Here is a 21,291-nt window from a genome sequence, read left to right as displayed (position 1 = left end):
TCTTGGCTTTAATGGATTTTGCCTTTGAGTTGTCTCGGCTGAAATGTTCTTACTCTTTCAAACAACTGCTCGATCCACACAGCAGACATGGTGGGCTAGGGATAGGAATGCTGTGTCGCAAAATTTTACGCAAGTTCATTACGTCCTGTACCTACGTTATATAGGTAAGTATTTACGTCAGCTTTGACATCGGTTTTGCACATCAGCGTTAAACTAGACATCTGATATGTTCACCGATATATTGTGTATCCCTAGTCAGTAGCATGAAATAACATCTACCTTCTCATTGAAACAGTTCTACAGTAACTATTCATGCACCGTGTGAAGTTGATATGAATAACACAAATTTAGAACCTGCTCTTACCATGAGAAACAGATTTTCCAATCTTCTCCTCCACTTCTTAATCTTTAATGTTGACATTAAGCTCCAGTGTTTGACTGCAGTCTTCCAGCTTCACTGATGTCATCTCTGGATCCTGCAGTGCAAACTGGGCTCCACTGTCACAATCAGGACCCAGTGACTGTAGGTTGACTCAGTGTGGAAGGAGAGTGTCGTGGAAATACCGGAGCCTGTGAGTTCAAAAAGACTTTATTAGAAAGTAATAGAACCCGAGCTGGTTCATGAAGCAAGTGTCTTTCCAGCCTTGGCATACACGTTTTTATAGTTTTCCTCCTTACGTCACACACATAAGTGACTCCTCTTTATGTTAATGATTCATCCCCTCTGGCATTTAGCCACCCTTATCTTTTTGCCTTGCACTAACTTTAGCTTGGTTTCACATTAGAGCATAGATTCCATTCATAGCAATGGTACAAAAATAGACAGATATGCACACTCCCAAGACAGGTGAATGTAGGGCATAGATTCCATTCCTGGCATAACCATAGCAACAGTAAACATGAAGCCATAGCATTGGTTAAAAAATAAACAGACACACCCACTCTCAAGACAGGTGCATGTTTAATGGTGCCTAATGACCTAGACACACATATAGAGTGCACTTATTCTGCTGACTACTCTAAGATGTATAATGTGCACACATTTACTGGAAAATTCCCAATAAGAGGCAGGTTGGGTTTGTCCTCACTGTTGATGTTACCAGCCTCAGGCTTAATCTGAGTCGGTCTGTAGTAATAAAGAGAAACGGATACAAAAGTTACTCTTGACAGTTCTGGCACTTTATTTATTCTCTATAAGAGGAACATGAGCTCAAGCAGTAGAAATTTGAGGTGCTGGTACTCAGCTCCGGTGAGCTCCTGCCCAATTCAAGCACTGATCTAATTTCAATAGATCTGATAGCTAAGCACTGACAACAAAACATGAATTCATTCACATTAGACAAAGTATACAGTTTAAATTAGGCTACAGAACTTAATCTATAGTAGATTTCTGAATTCACATAAATGACTCAAAAAACATTTAGTACAAGGTTGCAGTATGTTTTAGGCAGCACTATGTACTATTTTCCGGAATAAACTTGTCTTCACTGTATTATTTCAATCAAAAACCAATAGTATTTCCGTTCACACCATAGTAACATTTATAGATAGACAGAAACAACTGAATGTCTCAATATTAGTTCACATGTTGAAAACTGCTAATCATTACATTTAGCTCCAAAATGGTGGTGCAACCGTAAAATGGTCTCTCTCTGCTGCACCCTCACTGCCTGGACTGAAGTCCGTTGATGCAGACCGAGTGGGAGCCGCCATTTTACCAGCTCGTGAATTTTAACGTTACACAAAACCAACAACGACATGTAAAACGAACCCAGAAATCTCAAATTATTTGGCCCAACACTCTAATGCAAAAGGGGAATAAAACTAAAACTACACAAATTATTTTATCCTTTATGAAATTACCTTGACGAAATGATATACATCCACTCAGACTAACCCAGAGTATCTATGTCACTTGTAAAAAAAAAAAAAAAGTGATCACGTTCACTCACGCGGTTTAGCCCATTTTTTTTTTTAACCAAACGTGATAACTTGACGTATTTGTTACCTAGCATGTTATGACATGTTCTTTCGATATTAAAACGTGCTATTACATACCAGTAGTAATACATTTGAAACGTACACAGAAGTTGTCGTCTCGACTGCACAATTCTGGCGTGTCCTTTATTGTGAAGAATGATGTGCGCCTGCGCGGAACTTCCTGTTCCCCCACAACCAGTTTCTAAACCCAGAGACGCAAACAACGCGAGACTTCAGAGAACTTGTGAAGCGGACCAAGCCGGGGTTTGAGAAGTCAATGAGAGAAGTGAACAATTCTGATACTTTTGCAGTGGTTAATGGGGATCCTAATAAATACCAAAAATATTCAGTGGGCACACACTTTGAAACATGGCCATTCTTTTATCAATTTCATAACTGCAGTGGTTTATTCACAATCGCTCTCACTGCGTATCTTACATATCGCAGCATCACATGAGTAGGCAGACACTCTTCACTCTTCCAACGAAACTCCAGATATAACACATTTTATCGGTGCCCTGCTCCGAAAAACAATGCTCTCTCCTTCAGCTCTTCTGAGACGCATCAAACCAAAACCACTACTGGTCACTCTGACTGACTCTACCTTTCCTAATGCCTCCTTTACCATCTTCCTGACCTCAGATGATCTCCCAACAATACATAATTGTTGATGAATCGCGCTCCATAAGAAACCGATGTTCATTTACAACTTTTGGTCTGTTTGCTCCATTTTTCGTTGTCTCCGTCTTCCATTCAATTCTTACCAACTTCACTCAACTTGGAGCCATCAGACTCGAACAGCACTACCAAAACCAGACACAACACGCTACGGACTAACTCCTGCATGTAGAAACCTGCATTGAAAAAAGCCAACATCTACAGGTTAAAGGGGAATTTCACGCTGGCTTTGCCATCAGTGGCGACGTCCACGGACGGTGAATTTTCAGCTATATCAGGTCCATCCATCATGGACTTTATTTCGCCCAAAATTGTCCGTCTGTTTTGATCCAAATATAGCTAATGTTTGTATACTCCATGTTTCATATGTTGGTCATTTTTGCTACCATCCTCTCTCCGCTTACCCCTGTCATTAGTATGTCCAGATGTAACAAATGCAATTATGACCTCAGCTAATGTAGTCATGTACATTAACTTAATGTAATCATTGGCATGTTGTATTGCACAGAAGCAACAAATACACTAGATGACATCATCTCTACTTCCTGTTAATGTAATTATTGTTCCTATGTTTTCTCAGCATACATTACATTAACTCCCACATTAGCGGCGGTTTAGTCAGCCTGTAATAACCCAGTAACTCGGTAGTGAGTTGTCATGTCTAAATGTTGATATTTAACCCTAACCCAATAATAACCATAGTAAGTCACATGAATAGACATCAAAATCACTCAACCATCCTAACATAATACAACATGTAATGGTCTTATTTAGTGTTCAATTTCAACTGAACCATGATCATATATGTCATTTGTTTGTCTTTTCAGGTCTTACGGCAAATAAAAATGTATGAACTAATACATTCTGCCTTTACCATCACAGTTCATTATGTGGTGACAATTTTACGACATTTGGTCATAAATAGCAGGGATTCTAGCATGCTAACTCCAGTTGAACAGCTAGCATACAATGTACCCGAAATACACATAATTAAAACATAATTTCAAAAAATAACATAATTTGATGAAATTATAGCCTATTTGGTAACGACCAAATAGACTCCATGACATCCATGTGCTCCACTGTCACTATTCATATCCATGGTAACCAAGTACAAACTTTTGAAAAAAAGGTTATTGTCATGTAATTTGCTTGTTGTGGTGTTAATGACACAATACTAAGAGACGACTGTATTTTGTGTAAAGAAAGTATCAAATGGCTTATGCACATCTAGTATGTATATAGTTTCCATGTATTTGACTCTTTTTAAACAGGTGCATTAAATATTTTGTAATTATCAAGACTTTTTTAAAGTGTAATACAAAGAAGAATGTCAAAACGATTGCGTCCCACCTGCCCCAGAGAGGTTAACGAGTTACCGTTTCCCAAATTAACTCAAAGATTATATAGATTTCATAGCAGTCACCAATTAATTCATTTCCGTCTCATAATTAGTAAATCTGCACAAACCAGGGTCTCACTAATTATTCCGTACCACACAAATTGAGTTGTTTATTTTTTTTACTAACCAGTTAAATGATAACATATACACAAACAGTCTAGGTTATTGGTTAAAACTTCATACAATGGCAACAGGTCCCTAGTGGACCAACACAAGATGGAGTTTTATTGATTGATTGATTGATTGACAGACAGACAGACAAGACAGACAAGACAGACAAGACAGAGATACACTTGGATACATTTGTAAACTATGCTTAGTTTCAGCCCTAACACCTTGCCCTGAACTGCCCCCGTTATGGGTAAAAAGTGTAATGCATGTATTTACGTGTTGAAGGTCTCCGTTGGGTATCTCTTTGTGGGTCGAGTTCCGCTTAGTGGGAAAAGTTTGGCCAACGCCTTGTTCATTCGTCTTCAGGTGTTAGTCTCTGATTTTCCAACGTGGGTAAACGTTGGGCCATGTAGACCATGAGGGCCATGTAAACAACCGGTGACTTGAAAAGAATAGCCGGATGGTTCTGCTTATATTCAACTTCCTAGATACAGTACTTAGAATAGCTACTCCACCACAAACTTGATTGTTCAGAGATTTACTTTATCTTCAACCTCGTGTTGCATTTCGGGGGTAGACCTCGGCTGCAGCGTGTGGTCAACTTAGTCTGATATGTAAATTCTTAACTCATGTTTTATACCCTAGAGTAGAAAGGGGCGTTTCCATCTTTATGACACACTCTCTGGGTTCCCTGGGGCGTAGCTAGTTACAATGCAAAGTATTAGGATTTACTATGATCTCGTTTAGACAACTAAAATCACTCTTATCACCAAAACATTCTCTTTCATCTGCATATTTTCTACACAAAGTATGTCAACATCACATATACATTATGAAAACTCTTCAAGTTAATGTTCTCGTTATAACATCCTCAACTAACTTTTAAGAACATCATAGAATAGACATTCATTTTCATATTCTATCCATCATTGTTTCCACCATTTGGCTGATCAAATATACATGTCCCAAAGTCCATTTATTTGATGTTCTGTAGTTTTGGGATGTAAACTCTTCCTAATGCACACAGACATTCCAGTCTCACACATTAGAGAACAGAATGGAGTTGGGCTGTTACCCATCGTAAGGCGTGAGGTCATAAACCCCCCCATCAATCCCTCTATACTTCTCCCCGTCTTCGGGAGGGAGAGATCTCTCTGTAGAACCGGGATCCACTGTAACCTGATCCTCACAGGACCGTCATGACAGTCCCCCTCTGGTGGGTTCAACTAGGAAGGATCCTGCATTTTGCAACCCACCATAAGAATGACCATCAGATGTCAACAATTGTATATACACAGTGTAGGCCATTTGTTTGTGAGAATGTGATCAATTTTGGTTGACACCATATCATTTAAAACAGTTTGTTTCATTTAAAACTATACACAAGAGAAGATGTTGCCCAGAACAAATTAATGTACAAACATATCAATTAACTTCAACAGTTATTAAAATAAATTAATCAATGACTAAAACAATGAATCTAGCATTAAAAGACAATTTAATAAACACTAGTCAATTCATAGCCTGTCTATCATTAAACAAAACGTTTTTGGTAATGTAAAAATAATCCACCGAAACTAATGCTGAAAACTGATCTGATACAGTGCATTCAAAAAGTATTCAACCCCCTTGACTTTTTCCCACTTTGTTACGTTACAGCATTATTATAAAATGTATTCAATCGTTTTCCCCCTCATCAATCTACACAAAACACCCCAAAATTACAACGTAAAACCAGGTTTTTTTGCAAACATTGTCTTAGCTGTGTGCTTAGGGTCGTTGTCCTGTTGGAAAGTGGACCAGTGTGAGGTCCTGAGAACTGTGGAGCAGGTTTTCATCAAGGATCTCTCTGTACTTTGCCCCGTTCAACTTTTCCCTTGATCCTGACTAGTCTCCCAGTCCCTGCCGTTGAAAAACATACCCACAGCATGATGCTGTCACCACCATGCTTCACTATGCTCTGACATGCACTGTCAACTGTGGGACCTTATATAGACTGGTGTGTGCCTGTTTGAATTGAATTTACCAAATGGACTCCAATCAAGTTGTTGAAACATCACAAGGATACTTAATGGAAACAGGATGCACCTGAGAACAATTGAGTCTCCATAGTAAACGGTATGAATACTTATTTATTATTTGCCCCCCCAAAAATCTAAAACTGTTTTAAATTTGTCATTATGGGCTTTGTGTGTAGATTGAGGAATTTTTGTAACAAAATGTGGAAAAAGTCCAGGGGTCTGAATAATTTTCTTTGGCACTGAGTGTACAAAACATTAGGAACGCCATCTTAATATTGAGTTGCAATCCCCTTTGTCTTTAGAACAGCCTCAATTCGTCAGGCCATGGACTCCACCTGGTGTGGAAAGAAACCCACAGGGATGCTGGGCCATGATGTCTCCAATGCTTCCCACAGTTGGGTCGGGTCGGCTGGGAGTGGATTTCTACTCCGAATAGCTCATTCCATCTCCTCCCACAGATGCACAATTGGATTGAGATCTGGTGACTTGGCAGGCCACTGCAGTAAACTGAATTCCCTGTCATGGTTCCCATGGAACCATTCCTGGACAAGCCTTGTGGCATGGGGCATAATCCTGCTGAAAAAAATAATTTTGCAGCTGGATACATTGCTGCCATAAAGGGATGCACCTGATTGGCAATGATGTTTAGACATCCTGTGGCATTAAAACGTTGCTCCACTTTTATCAAGGGGCCCAATGTGTGCCATGAAAACACACCCTACACCATCACCACCAGCCTGCAATGCTGATACACGGCATGGGTGCATGTACTCATGGTTCTCCATACCCTAGTCTTCCCATCAGCATGACACAGCAGGAACTGGGATTATCTAGACCAGCGGTTCCCAAAATGTTTATAGTCCCGTAACCCTTCAAACATTCAACCTCCAGCTGCGTACCCCCTCTAGCAACAGGGTCAGCGCACTCTCAAATATTGTAAGCCTGTCACACACACACACAAAATATACATTTATTAAACATAAGAATGAGTGTGAGTTTGTCACTTCCCACGAGCCTGGTTGTGACAAAGAGCTCTTATAGGACCAGGGCACAAATAATAATAATAAATTTGGCTCTTTATTTAGCCATCTTACATATAAAACCTTACTTATTCATTGAAAATTGTGAATAACTCACCACAAGTTAATGAGAAGGGTGTGCTTGAAAGGATGCACATAACTCTGCAATGTTGGGTTTTATTGGAGAGAGTCTCTGTCTTAAATCCTTTTCCACACAGTCTGTGCCTGTATTTAGTTGTCATGCTAGTGAGGGCCGAGAATCCACTCTCACATAGGTATGTGGTTGCAAAGGGCATCAGTGTCTTAACGGCGCGATTTGCCAAGGCAGGATACTCTGAGCGCAGCCCAATCCAGAAATCTGGCAGTAGCTTCTGATTAAATTAAATTTTCACAGAACCGCTTGTTGCAATTTTGATGAGGCTCTCTTGTTCAGATATCGGTAAGTGGACTGGAGGCAGGGCATGAAAGGGATAACAACTCCAGTTTGTGTCATCCGTTTCAGGAAAGTACCTGCGTATTTGCACACCAAACTCACTCAGGTGCTTCGCTAGATCACATTTGACATTTGTCCGTAAGCTTGAGTTCATTTGCACAAAATCATACAATGATGAAAATATCTGTGTGTTGTCCATGTTAACAAAGTTCACCATTTTCACTGTAGTGCCCAAAACGTCTTTCAAGCTGTCAGGCATTCCCTTGGCAGCAAGAGCCTCTCGGTGGATGCTGCAGTGTACCCAAGTAGTGTCGGGAGCAACTGCTTGCACGCGTGTTACCACTCCACTATGTCTCCCTGTCATGGCTTTCGCGCCATCAGTACAGATACCAACACATCTTGACCACCAAAGTCCATTTGATGTCACAAAGTTGTCCAGTACTTTTTAAAGATATCCTGTTGTTCTGGTTTCCAGTGGTTTGCAGAAGAGGATGTCTTCCTTAATTGACCCGCCAAAAACGTAACAGACATATACCAGGAGCTGTGCCAGGCCCGCCACGTCTGTTGACTCATCCAGCTGAATTCACTGGCTTGTATGCGAAGCAGTAATTGTTTCAAAACATCTGCCATGTCACTGATGCGTCATTAAACGGTATACTTTTTTGGCCATTTTCCCCCAGCATTGTCCCAGCCATATCCGCGGAAGCAAGAAAAATGGAGTACTCCACAATAGTATGGAGCTTGCCTGTCCTAGCCACTCGGTAGCTCACCATATAAGACGCTTCTAGCCCCTTCTTATTAATGGTATCTGCTGCTTTTATACATGTCTTACTACTCAAAAGTAGTCTCAACTCTCGCTCAAAAACCTCCTGTGGCTTATTTTTCAAATTGGCATGTTTTGTTTCTAAATGTCTGCGCAAGAGTGAAGGTTTCATCGAGTTGTGAGATATAAACACACTGTGGCTGAGGAAAGGCACTATTCCCAATATAAGTGAACCCCAAATCAATGTAGTTCTCACCATATTTGCACCTCTTCGATGGTCCAACATCCGTCTGTTGCTCGGTGCTTTCCCGCAGGCTAAAAAAACACAGCAAAACTGACAAGATGTCTGATCAGTAAAGAGAGGCTAACATTCTATGACGCTCCCTTTCCTCTGCACAGTTCTCTCACAGTGAGAAACTATAGGATTACAATAGAGTGTTCTACACTTTCTTCATTTGATCCAATTCAACATTGCCAATTATTTTATGAGATGAGAATTAAGTGGAGTGACTAATCTCAGCTGGTCTGAGATCTCAAGTGTGTAGACGTTGGTGTATTTTTACATTGCCCAATCGGGAGAAGCTCTTGCCACAGTAAGAGCAGAAGAAAGGCTTCTCTCCTGTGTGTGTTCTCTGATGACCGTTTAGCTCAGCTGATGATTTAAAACATTTTCCACAGTCAGAGCAGTAGTAAGGCTTCTCTCCTGTGTGTATACGTTCATGTCGTTTTAGGTGGCTCGATTGAGAGAAACTCGCCCTACAGTCAGAGCAGAAGTAAGGCTTCTCTCCTGTGTGTGTTCTCTGATGAACTTTTAGCTCAGTTGATGTTGTGAAGCATTTTCCACAGTCAGAGCAGGAGCAAGGCTTCTCTCCGGTGTGTGTTCTCTGATGAACTTTTAGCTCAGTTGATGTTGTGAAGCATTTTCCACAGTCAGAGCAGGAGTATGGCTTCTCTCCTGTATGTATACGTTTGTGTGTTTTAAAGTGGCCCAGGTGAGAGAAACTATTTCCACAGTCAGAGCAGGAGTAAGGCTTCTCTCCTGTGTGTGTTCTCTGGTGAACTTTTAGCTGAGACGATTGTGTGAAGCATTTTCCACAGTCAGAGCATGAGTAAGGCTTCTCTCCTGTGTGTATACGTTCATGTTGTTTTAGGTGGCTTGAGTGAGAGAAACTCTTCCAACAGTCAGAGCAGGAGTAAGGCTTCTCTCCTGTGTGTATACGTTCATGTTGTTTTAGATGTCCTCGTACAGAGAAACTATTTCCACAGACAGAGCAGGAGTAAGGCTTCTCTCCTGTGTGTATATGTTCATGTTGTTTTAGGTGGCTCGATTGAGAGAAACTCTTCCTACAGTCAGAGCAGGAGTAAGGCTTCTCTCCTGTGTGTACTCTCTGATGAACTGTCATAGCCCTTGATGTTGTGAAATTCTTCCCACAGTCAGTGCAGAAATAGAGATTCTGTCCTGTATGTATTTTTAGGTGTATTTTCAGCTTTGATAGAATTGGGAAAATCTCCTCACAATGTGGGCAATGGTGAGACCTCTTAGCTCTGTGATCTTCCTGCTGTTGCTCTCTGGATGTAGAGAATGTCTCAACATGGTCTCCTGTGTGAACATCAGAAGAACCAGTCAGTTGGTGTTATATACAGTACCAGTGAAACATTTGAACACACCTACTCATCCAAGGGTTTTTCTTTATTTTTTACTATTTTTTACATTGAATAATAAGTGAAAACATCAAAACTATGGAATAACACATATGGAATCATGTAGTAACCAAAAAAAGTGTTAATTCTAAATAGCTTGTATTTTAGATTCTTCAAAGTAGCCACCACTTGCCTTGACAGCTCACACAACATTCCATTGGAACACAGGAGTGATGGTTGCTGATAATGGGCCTCTGTACTAGAGGTCGACCGATTAATCGCAATGGCCGATTTATTAGGGCCGATTTCAAGTTTTCATAACAATCGGTAATCTGTATTTTTTTTTTTCACCTATATTTAACTAGGCAAGTCAGTTAAGAACACATTCTTATTTTCAATGGCGGCCTAGGAACGGTGGGTTAACTGCCTTGTTCAGGGGCAGAACGACATATTTTTACCTTGTCAGCTCGGGGATTCGTTTTTGCAACCTTCCGGTTACTAGTCCAATGCTCTAACCACCTGCCTTACATTGCACTCCACGAGGAGCCTGCGTAGCAGGCTGACTACCTGTTACGCGAGGGCAGCAAGAAGCCAAGGTAAGTTGCTAGCTAGCATTAAACTTATCTTATAAAAAACAATCAATCTTCACATAATCACTAGTTAAAAACACATGGTTGATGATATTACTAGTTTATCTAGTGTGTCCTGCGTTGCATATAATCGATGCGGTGCCTGTTAATTTCTCATTGAATCACAGCCTACTTCGACAAACGGGTGATAATTTAACAAGCACATTTGCAAAAAAAGCACTGTCGTGTACCTAACCATCAATCAATGCATTTCTTTAAAATCAATACTCAAGTATAGATTTTTTTAACCTGCATATTTAGTTAATATTGCCTGCTAACATGAATTTCTTATAACTAGTGAAATTGTGTCACTTCTCTTGCGTTCCGTGCAAGCAGTCAGGGTATATGCAGCAGTTTGGGCCGCCTGGCACTTTGCGAACTGTGTGAAGTCCATTTATTCCTAACAAAGGCCGTAATTAATTTGCCAGAATTGTACATAACATTGAAGGTTGTACAATGTAACAGCAATATTTAGACTTAGGGATGCCATCCGTTAGATAAAATACAGAACGGTTCCGTATTTCACTGAAAGAATAAACGTTTTGTTTTCGAAATTATAGTTTCCGGATTCGACCATTTTAATGACCAAAGGCTCGTATTTCTGTGTGTTAACATGTTATAATTAAGTCTATGATTTGATAGAGCAGTCTGACTGAGCGATGGTAGGCTCCAGCAGGCTCGTAAGCATTCATTCAAACAGCACTTTCGTGCGTTTGCCAACAGCTCTTTGCAATGCTTCAAGCATTGAGCTGTTTATGACTTCAAACATATCAACTCCCGAAATTAGGCTGGTGTAACCGATGTGAAATGGCTAGCTAGTTAGCGGGGTGCGCGCTAATAGCGTTTCAAACGTCACTCGCTCTGAGACTTGGAGTAGTTGTTCCCCTTGCTCTGCATGGGTAACGCTGCTTCAAGGGTGGCTGTTGTCGATGTGTTCCTGGTTCGAGCCCAGGTAGGAGCGAGGAGAGGGACGGAAGCTATACTGTTACACTGGCAATACTAAAGTGCCTATAAGAACATCCAATAGTTAAAGGTATATGAAATACAAATGGTATAGAGAGAAATTGTCCTATAATTCCTATAATAACTACAACCTAAAACTTCTTACCTGGGAATATTGAAGACTCGTGTTAAAAGGAACCACCAGCTTTCATATGTTCTCATGTTCTAAGCAAGGAACATAAACGTTAGCTTTTTTACATGGCACATATTGCACTTTTACTTTCTTCTCCAACACTTTGTTTTTCCATTATTTAAACGAAATTGAACATGTTTCATTTTATTTGAGGCTAAATTGATTTTATTTATGTACTATATTAAGTTAAAATAAGTGTTAATTCAGTATTGTTGTAATTGTCATTATTACAAAAAAATATTTTATATATATTTTTTTGTATTATTATTATATATATGTTTTTAATCGTTCGATTAATCGGAATCGGCTTTTTTTGGTCCTCCAATAATCGGTATCGGTGTTGAAAAATCATAAAATCGGTCGACCTCTACTCTGTACACCTATGTACAGTGGGGAGAACAAGTATTTGATACACTGACGATTTTGCAGGTTTTCCTACTTACAAAGCATGTAGAGGTCTGTAATTTTTATCATAGGTACACTTCAACTGTGAGAGAAGGAATCTAAAACAAAAATCCAGAAAATCACATTGTATGATTTTTAAGTAATTAATTTGCATTTTATTGCATGACATAAGTATTTGATACATCAGAAAAGCAGAACTGAATATTTGGTACAGAAACCTTAGTTTGCAATTACAGAGATCATACGTTTCCTGTAGTTCTTGACCAGGTTTGCACACACTGCAGCAGGGATTTTGGCTCACTCCTCCATACAGACCTTCTCCAGATCCTTCAGGTTTCGGGGCTGTCGCTGGGCAATACGGACTTTCGGCTCCCTCCAAAGATTTTCTATTGGGTTCAGGTCTGGAGACTGGCTAGGCCACTCCAGGACCTTGAGATGCTTCTTACGGAGCCACTCCTTAGTTGCCCTGGCTGTGTGTTTCGGGTCGTTGTCATGCTGGAAGACCCAGCCACGACCCATCTTCAATGCTCTTACTGAGGGAAGGAGGTTGTTGGTCAAGATCTCGCGATACATGGCCCCATCCATCCTCCCCTCAATACGGTGCAGTCGTCCTGTCCCCTTTGCAGAAAAGCAGCCCCAAAGAATGATGTTTCCACCTCCATGCTTCACGGTTGGGATGGTGTTCTTGGGGTTGTACTCATCCTTCTATTCCTCCAAACACGGCGAGTGGAGTTTAGAGCAAAAAGCTCTATTTTTGTCTCATCAGACCACATGACCTTCTCCCATTCCTCCTCTGGATCATCCAGATGGTCATTGGCAAACTTCAGACGGGCCTGGACATGCGCTGGCTTGAGCAGGGGGACCTTGCGTGCGCTGCAGGATTTTAATCCATGACGGCGTAGTGTGTTACTAATGGTTTTCTTTGAGACTATGGTCCCAGCTCTCTTCAGGTCATTGACCAGGTCCTGCCGTGTAGTTCTGGGCTGATCCCTCACATTCCTCATGATCATTGATGCCCCACGAGGTGAGATCTTGCATGGAGCCCCAGACCGAGGGTGATTGACCGTCATCTTGAACTTCTTCCATTTTCTAATAATTGTGCCAACAGTTGTTGCCTTCTCACCAAGCTGCTTGCCTATTGTCCTGTAGCCCATCCCAGCCTTGTACAGGTCTACAATTTATCCCTGATGTCCTTACACAGCTCTCTGGTCTTGGCCATTGTGGAGAGGTTGGAGTCTGTTTGATTGAGTGTGTGGACAGGTGTCTTTTATACAGGTAATGAGTTCAAACAGGTGCAGTTAATACAGGTAATGAGTGGAGAACAGGAGGGCTTCTTAAAGAAAAACTAACAGGTCTGTGAGAGCCGGAATTCTTACTGGTTGGTAGGTGATCAAATACTTATGTCATGCAATAAAATGCAAATGAATTACTTAAAAATCATACAATGTGATTTTCTGGATTTTTGTTTTAGATTCCGTCTCTCACAGTTGAAGTGTACCTATGATAAAAATGACAGACCTCTACATGCTTTGTAAGTAGGAAAACCTGCAAAATCGGCAGTGTATCAAATACTTGTTCTCCCCACTGTAGATATTCCATTAAAAACATTTTTTTTTTTTTTAAAGCGGTTTCCAGCTACAATAGTCATTTGCAACATTAACAATGTCTACACTGTATTTCTGATAAACTTTATATTTTATATTTTCTTTCAAAACAAGGACATTTCTAAGTGGTCCCAAACTTTTGAACGGTAGTGTATGTATTCATATCAGTAGGCTGAAAGTCAAAGTCAAAGTCACAAATGTTAGAGAATTTCCAGTCATCTGGTGATTTTCAGGACCTATACTGTTCTCTTTGAAGTAAAAAGAATCGATATGAGGTTAAATATTAGACATGAGTAAGCAGAATGAAGGCTGAGCCTATGTGAATGTACAGAGCTGAATCAACATCGAGTTAACCATTAGACATGTAAAAAACAGAACGTAAGCAGAATCCGTGTGGATGAGGCAAGGTAGACCAACAAAGACTGGTCTGGGCCATATTTGATCTTGTGAAGGCTACTGGACATGCACATGGGTTAATCAGACATAGACAACATAGGCCTGAACTTGTGAAGACCTTTGGACAGGAACATTAGCTAATCAGTTATAGGCACCATTAGACCTGCAGTAGGAGTGTGCACGTCTGTGTGTCACGCAACCAATAGAATCTATGCCCTAATGTCTGAGCCAATAAGAAAGGCAGCAAGATTAGGGTGGCCAAAAATAGAAGGTATTAGTCATTTACAAAAAGTGGAGTGACACTGTTATGTATGGGTAAAACTGTATAAAAGCTGAGAACTGAGAATGGAGAATCAGTTCTTCCATGGAATTGCTCGGCTTTGTTACTATTTGAATTCACAAGCTCCGGTATTTTATTCAATATTTCCACGACAGTAACTACACAGACACATTTCATTAAATTTTTTTTTTTTTAAAAACACTGCAGTTTGCCTAATTCACTTCTTTAGTCTACTCTCTGATCACTCCAGATAGACCAGTGAATAAAACACATGTTGGCAATACTGGTGTCAAACCATGCAAGTCTGAGTAGCATGAAATAACATCTACCTTCTCATTGAAACAGTTCTACTGCAATTTTTCATACACAGTGGGAAGTTGGAACGAACAACAAACTTAGATAGAACCTGCTCTTACCATGAGAAACAGATGTCCCAATCTTCTCCTCCTCTTCTTCATCTTTAATGTTGACATCCAGCTCCAGTGTTTGACTGCAGTCTTCCAGCTTCACTGATGCCATCTCTGGATCCTGCAGTGCAAACTGGGCTCCACTGTCACAATCAGGACCCAGTGACTGTAGGTTTGGACTCACTGTGGAAGGAGAGAGGCAGGCTAAGTTTGTCCTCACTATTCTCATACTTCATTATAGTCTGCCTGTAGTAACAATGAGAAACAGACACCAAAAGTTAATCTTGACAGTTCCGGCACTTTCTTTATTCTCTAAAAATATATTATATTTCTTCTTGTTGAATTATCGAATTTAGTGCTCGACTTGAACTGAAATAGGTGCCGATACTCATTTTGGGTGACGGCACTGTTTATATTTAGGTACAGGAGCTCCACAATACTTTTGAGCTAATATTCTATAAAAGAAACGAGCAGAAGCAGTAGAAATTTGAGGTACTGGTACTCAGCTCCGTTGAGCTCCTGTCCAAGTCAAGCACTGATCTCATTTCAATAGATCAGGTAGCTAAGAATTGACAAAACATGAATTAATTCAAATTAGACAAAGTACACACTTCAAAAATAGGCTACACAACGTAAATGCTATTAATCTATAGTAGATTAAATTCACATAAATGCATAAATGACAACAAAGCGTTTAGTACAAGGTTACAGTATGTTTATGGCACTATACTATTTTCCTGAATAACCTTGTCTTCACTATCATTTCAAATAAAAAACAAATAGTATTTCTGTTCACACCATAGTAACATTTATAGATAAAGATAGAAATAACTTAATGTGTCTGAATATTTGTACACATGTAGAAAACTGATAATCATTACATTCTTATGGCTGCAGGGGCAGTTTTGAGTAGCTTGGATGAAAAGGTGCCCAGAGTAAACTGCCTGCTCCTCAGTCCCAGTTACTAATATATGCATATTATTAGTCTATTTGGATAGAAAACACTCTGAAGTTTCTAAAACAGTTGAATGATGTCTGTGAGTATAACAGAACTCATATGGCAGGCAAAAACCTGAGAAAAAATCCAACCAGGAAGTAGGAAATCTGAGGTGTGTAGGTTTTCAACTCATCGCCTATCGAATACACAGTGGGATATGGGTAATTTTGCACTTCCTAGGACTTCCACTAGATGTCAACAGTCTTTAGAACCTTGTCTGATGCTTCTACTGTGAAGTGGGGCCGAATGAGAGGGGATTGAGTAAGGTCTACGATGACCTGAACATGTGCGTTCATGCGAGAGCGAGCTCTGTTCTATCGCATTTCTGAAGACAAAGGAATTCTCCGGTTGGAACATTATTGAAGAGTTATGTTAAAAACATCCTAAAGATTGATTCAATACATCGTTTGACATGTTTCTACTGACTGTTACGGAACTCTTTGACATTTTGTCTGCTTTTAGTGAACGCACTTTGTGACTTTGGATTTGTTTACCAAACGCGCTAACAAAAGTAGCTATTTGGACATATATTATGGATATTACCGAACAAATCAAACATTTATTGTGGAACTGGGATTCCTGGGAGTGCATTCTGATGAAGATCATTAAAGGTAAGTGAATATTTATAATGTTATTTCTGACTTCTGTTGACTGCACAATATGGCGGGTACCTGTATGGATTGATTGGGCTCTGAGCGCCGACCTCAGATTATTGCATGGTTTGCGTTTTTGAAATCTGACAAAGCGGTTGCATTAAGGAGAAGTGGATCTAAAAGTCCATGTAGTACACTTGATCTTCGATCAAAGTTTATTATGAGTATTTCTGGAAATTGATGTGGCTCTCTGCAAAAATCACCGGATATTTTGGAACTACTGAACATAAAGCGCCAATGTATTCCGAGATTTTTTAATATAAATATGAACTTTACCGAACAAAACATACATGTATTGTGTAACATGAAGTCCTATGAGTGTCATCTGATGAAGATCATCAAAGGTTAGTGATTAATTTTCTCTCTATTTCTGCTTATTGTGACTCCTGTCTTTGGCTGGAAAAATGGCTGTGTTTTTCTGTGATTTGGCAGTGACCTAACATAATCGTTTGTGGTGCTTTCGCTGTAAGCCTTTTTGAAATCAGACACTGTGGTGCGATTAACAACAAGTTTATCTTTAAAATGGTGTAAAATACTTGTATGTTTGAGGAATTTTAATTATGAGATTTCTGTTGTTTGAATTTGGCGCCCTGCACTTTCACTGGCTGTTGTCATATCGATCCCCTTAACGGGATTGCAGCACTAAGAAGTTTTAAGCTTCAAAACTGTAGTGCGACCGTGAAATTGTCTATCTGCACGTGCATTTTAGTTCGTTGACGCAGACCGAGTGGGCGCCGCCATTTTACCAGCTCGTGAATTTTACACAAAACCAAAAACATGCTAAACGAACTCAGAAATCTCAAATAAATCGATTCTTTATTAAATGACCTTTGCGGAAATTATGTACATCCATTCAGACAAACCCAAAAGCTATGTGAATATCTATGTGTATCACGTTCACTCGGTTTGACACAAAAATAACAACCCTTTACCAAACGTGATAATACCTTAACGGATGTTACCTAGCATGGTATGACATGTTCTTCTGATATTAGGAAGTTTAAACCTACTATTACATACCTGTAGTAATAAATAGAAACGGACACAAGGGTTATCTTCTTAACATAACAGTTCTTGCACTTTCTTTATTCTGAAGAATGGTGCGTGCCTGTCTGGAACTTCCTGTTCCCCCACTACCACAGTGCAGCCACAGATAGAACAATGAGACAGATATTTCACCGGATGTATAAATGTGAAGCATCCGCTTAGCGTTTCCACTCACTGCCAAACTAAATTCTGTTATGAACTGAGTGGACTACGTTTTGTAGACATTACCCTTTGCAGAAGTTTATTTTTTATATATTATTTAAATAAATTGCTTTGTTTAGAAGGAACGCAAAGGTGACTTGAGTTATTGCACACGGGCGCTTCACAGAGGTGGTGTTCCCTAACAGAAATATGCAGATGTGTGCTAGAACCTCGCTAATAGGATCTCGTTACCTTGTGCTTGGCTCTGCCCGCTATGCCCCAGAACAGACTATGGGAGGCGCACAGTACTACATAGAGCCATGACTGCATGGAACTCTATTCCACAAGTATGCAGAAAAATTTGATTTAAAAAAAACAGCAGCAGCTAATGGGGATCCATAATAAATATTCACAGAGGAGGCGTTCCCTAACAGAAATATGCAGATGTGTGCTAGGACGTGCCAATAGGATCTCGCTAGCTTGTGCTTGGCTCTGCCCACTATGACTCATCTCTTCCCATTGGAAACGACCGGTTTAGTTATAAAAAAATAAGGTGCAACCCTCTGTGCTTTCAGGAATTATTATGTCCCTACCCCATTATATGAGAAGAGCGGTACTTAATTTGAGCCGGTTCTAAGAATGTATTAATGTTGGGCCGTCCCAGGTTTATGGTTTGTGCAACATTGTAGCCTATTTAGACCAAGGCGTGGCCATTGCTGTGGTGAGAGAGAAGCACGCCTGTATCTCTCACAGAACTAAAATGAGATTCACTTTCTATGATCTCTCTCCCTCTCTGTGCTGTTATAGACATGAACCGGCAACTCATCTCTCCAGCATTGCACTTCATCATTTATTTCCTACAATATTTCTAATACAAGTCGCTAGAAAACACAGGTTGTAAAGCAAATAGATCCTGCTGAATAGAACATACTAATCTGTCTGTTACCAAGTTATCAACTTCCAAATAGGCCTATTGAGCGAACAGCATAGTTTTACAAAGTAAAGCAAGAGAGAGAAGCTTTTGGCCGGTGAGTGAGCTGCACATCATTGGGTGAGTCAGTGAAACTGGAAAGCTTGTTTAGGACTATAACTTCCTCCTCATATTGTACAATGTGTTTCTCCTCACACCTGGCCTAGGCTATTGATGGATTAGAGACAAGGTCGTTTTTATTGACCTCAGAGTCTCAGTTTGTCAGTGTCAAAGCAGTCTGTCATTTTGGTCATTTGTGAGGTATTAAAAAAGATTCTTCAAAAGTCTCCAGTCATCTAAAATTATGTAGAATTGCATGAAATCCGTTTATAAAAGGCCACATTTTTCCAGGACTCTAGGCTACAGAAAATGTACTCCATGTGTGTAACTTCTGTAAGCGGCTCCACACCACTGCTCATTGCCAGTACGCTAAAGCCATGATAATGCATGCAATGCTTTATTAAAAATGTGTTTTATTTCATGTGTTCTGGTACATTTACATTTAAGTCATTTAGCAGACGCTCTTATCCAGAGCGACCTCAGTGTCCCCCAGGTCACCACCCCTCTTGGGTTCACTTTTGGTTCCGGCACCTCCCAATTTACAAATGAAGCACTGGAGAAGTGGGTAGCTGCTGCTGCCTCCTCCAGGACACATCTCCTTTACATAGAGTTCATCAGACTGTTGATTGTGGACTGTGTAATGTTGACCCACTGCTCTTCAATGGCTGTGCGAAATTCCTGGATATAGGAGGGAACTGAAACAAGCTGTCGTACACGTCGATCCGGACCATCCCGAACATGCTCAAAGGGTGACATGTCTGGTGAGTATGCAGGCTATGGAATTGGGACATTTTCAATTGTGTACAGAGTCTTGCGACATGGGGCTGTGCATTGTCATGCTGAAACATGAGGTGATGGCGGCGGATGAATGGCAGAACAATGGCCCTCAGGATCTTGTCATGTATTGAACACTAACCAAATGTCAGTGAGTACCAGATTGAAAGCCCCCTAAGCATGTATTTGGGGGCAAACTATACATTCTACCAGTTTCAAATCAACTCAAAGAAATTTCAATCAGAAAATGAGCGCTGGATAGCAAAATCAGAGAATTACAGAGGGAAGCTTTTTTGGATAACCCAGTTGAAGTAAACAAGGAATTATTTGCTCCTAAATCTCAGTATAAATAACTTTCCACCTCAAAGGCTGCAAACAGCTTAACTAGGCTGAAACAGTCCTTCTATGATCAAGGTGAAAAACCTGGTAAATTGCTGGCCTGGCGCATTAAGAAGTTCAATTCAGACCGAGCCATTAATGCAATTCATAATTAACAAGGTAAATTATCAATGGATCCTGTGGAAATAAACCAAACATTTGCTTCCTACTACAACACACTTTACAACTCTGAATCTCCTGAGAACTAATCAGGTCTTGATGTTGCCTCTATTTCAGACACTAAATTGGATCTGGAAAAGGAATTGGATGGTGTTGAAATATCTGATAATAATTAACATCAAGTCTGACTCTTGAAAATGTTACTTATATAGTGAAAAAGAAAGCCCCAGAGTTTCATAATATTTGGGATCCGTTTTGTGAGTTTTTCCAAACCGGTGATATTCTAGAATCATTGGAACTGTAAATCCTCGATTTTTATTGGCTCTAGTTCTTAGAGGTATCTGCTTTATCTGCATATTACACGTTTTATTTGGAAATGTTTTGGTTTCCTTCCCCAGATCTGTGCCTCAACATAATCCTTTCATGGAGCTCTACGGACAATTCCTTCCACCTCATGGCTTGGTTATTACTCTGACATGCACTGACAAATGTGGGACCTTATATAGACAGGTGTGTACCTTTCTAAATCATGTCCAATCAATTGAATTTACCACAGGTTGACAACAATCAAGCTGTAGAAACATATCTAATGGAAACAGGATGCACCTGAGCTCAATGTCAAGTCTCATAGCAAAGGGCCTGAATACTTATGTAAATAAAGGTATTTCTGTTTTGAATTTTTAATACATGTACAAACATTTCTAAAAAAAACTGTTTCCTTTGTGAGGAACATTGATGAATATTTTTTTATTTAATCAATTTTAGAATAAGGCTGTAACGTAACAAAATGTGGAAAAAGCCAAGGGGTCTGAATACTTTCCGAATGCACTGTGTGTATTCATATAAGAAGGCTGTGCAATACAAAAGGGGAATAAATCTTTTCTAAAAGTGGGTAAGATGGGGCGTGTCATCCTCCACTCACTATCACAAGGGTTAGTAACTACACAGACTCATTTAAAACACTACTTCAATTATTTAGTGATCACTCCAGATAGCCCAGTGAGTAAAACGAATGCTGGCAATACTGGTGTCAAACCATTCAAGTGTCAGTAGCATGAAATAACATCTACCTTCTCATTGAAACAGTTCATCATGAAACAGTTCTACTGCAGCTTTTCATGCACAGCGGGAAGATGGAATGAATAACAAACTAGTGAGATAAAACCTGCTCTTACCATGAGAAACAGATTTTCCAATTTTCTCCTCTTCTTCTTCATCTTTAATGTTGGCATTCAGCTCCAGTGTTT

At 40.0% G+C, this 21,291-nt stretch overlaps 2 protein-coding genes across 7 annotated transcripts in view; both read right to left on the bottom strand.

Moving 5' to 3' along the window:
• Positions 1–3,754, bottom strand: part of LOC139533065 (zinc finger protein ZFP2-like) — a 316,223-nt gene extending 312,469 nt beyond the window's left edge. Inside the window, exons 1-2 of the mRNA XM_071331288.1 lie at positions 2,059–3,754; positions 532–570 (exon numbers count right to left, since the gene is read on the bottom strand). The gene's annotated coding sequence lies outside the window, so the exon portion shown is untranslated. The remainder of the gene's footprint in view (positions 1–531; positions 571–2,058) is intronic.
• Positions 1–21,291, bottom strand: part of LOC139533032 (zinc finger protein 271-like) — a 279,603-nt gene that overhangs the window by 197,063 nt on the left and 61,249 nt on the right. The gene's annotated exons all lie outside the window — the stretch shown is intronic.

This window comes from Salvelinus alpinus, chromosome 10, assembly GCF_045679555.1.
Source record: "Salvelinus alpinus chromosome 10, SLU_Salpinus.1, whole genome shotgun sequence".
NCBI lineage: Eukaryota > Metazoa > Chordata > Actinopteri > Salmoniformes > Salmonidae > Salvelinus > Salvelinus alpinus.
Note: the sequence above shows the minus strand (reverse complement) of the source record. Positions and strands in the feature narration are given on the sequence as shown.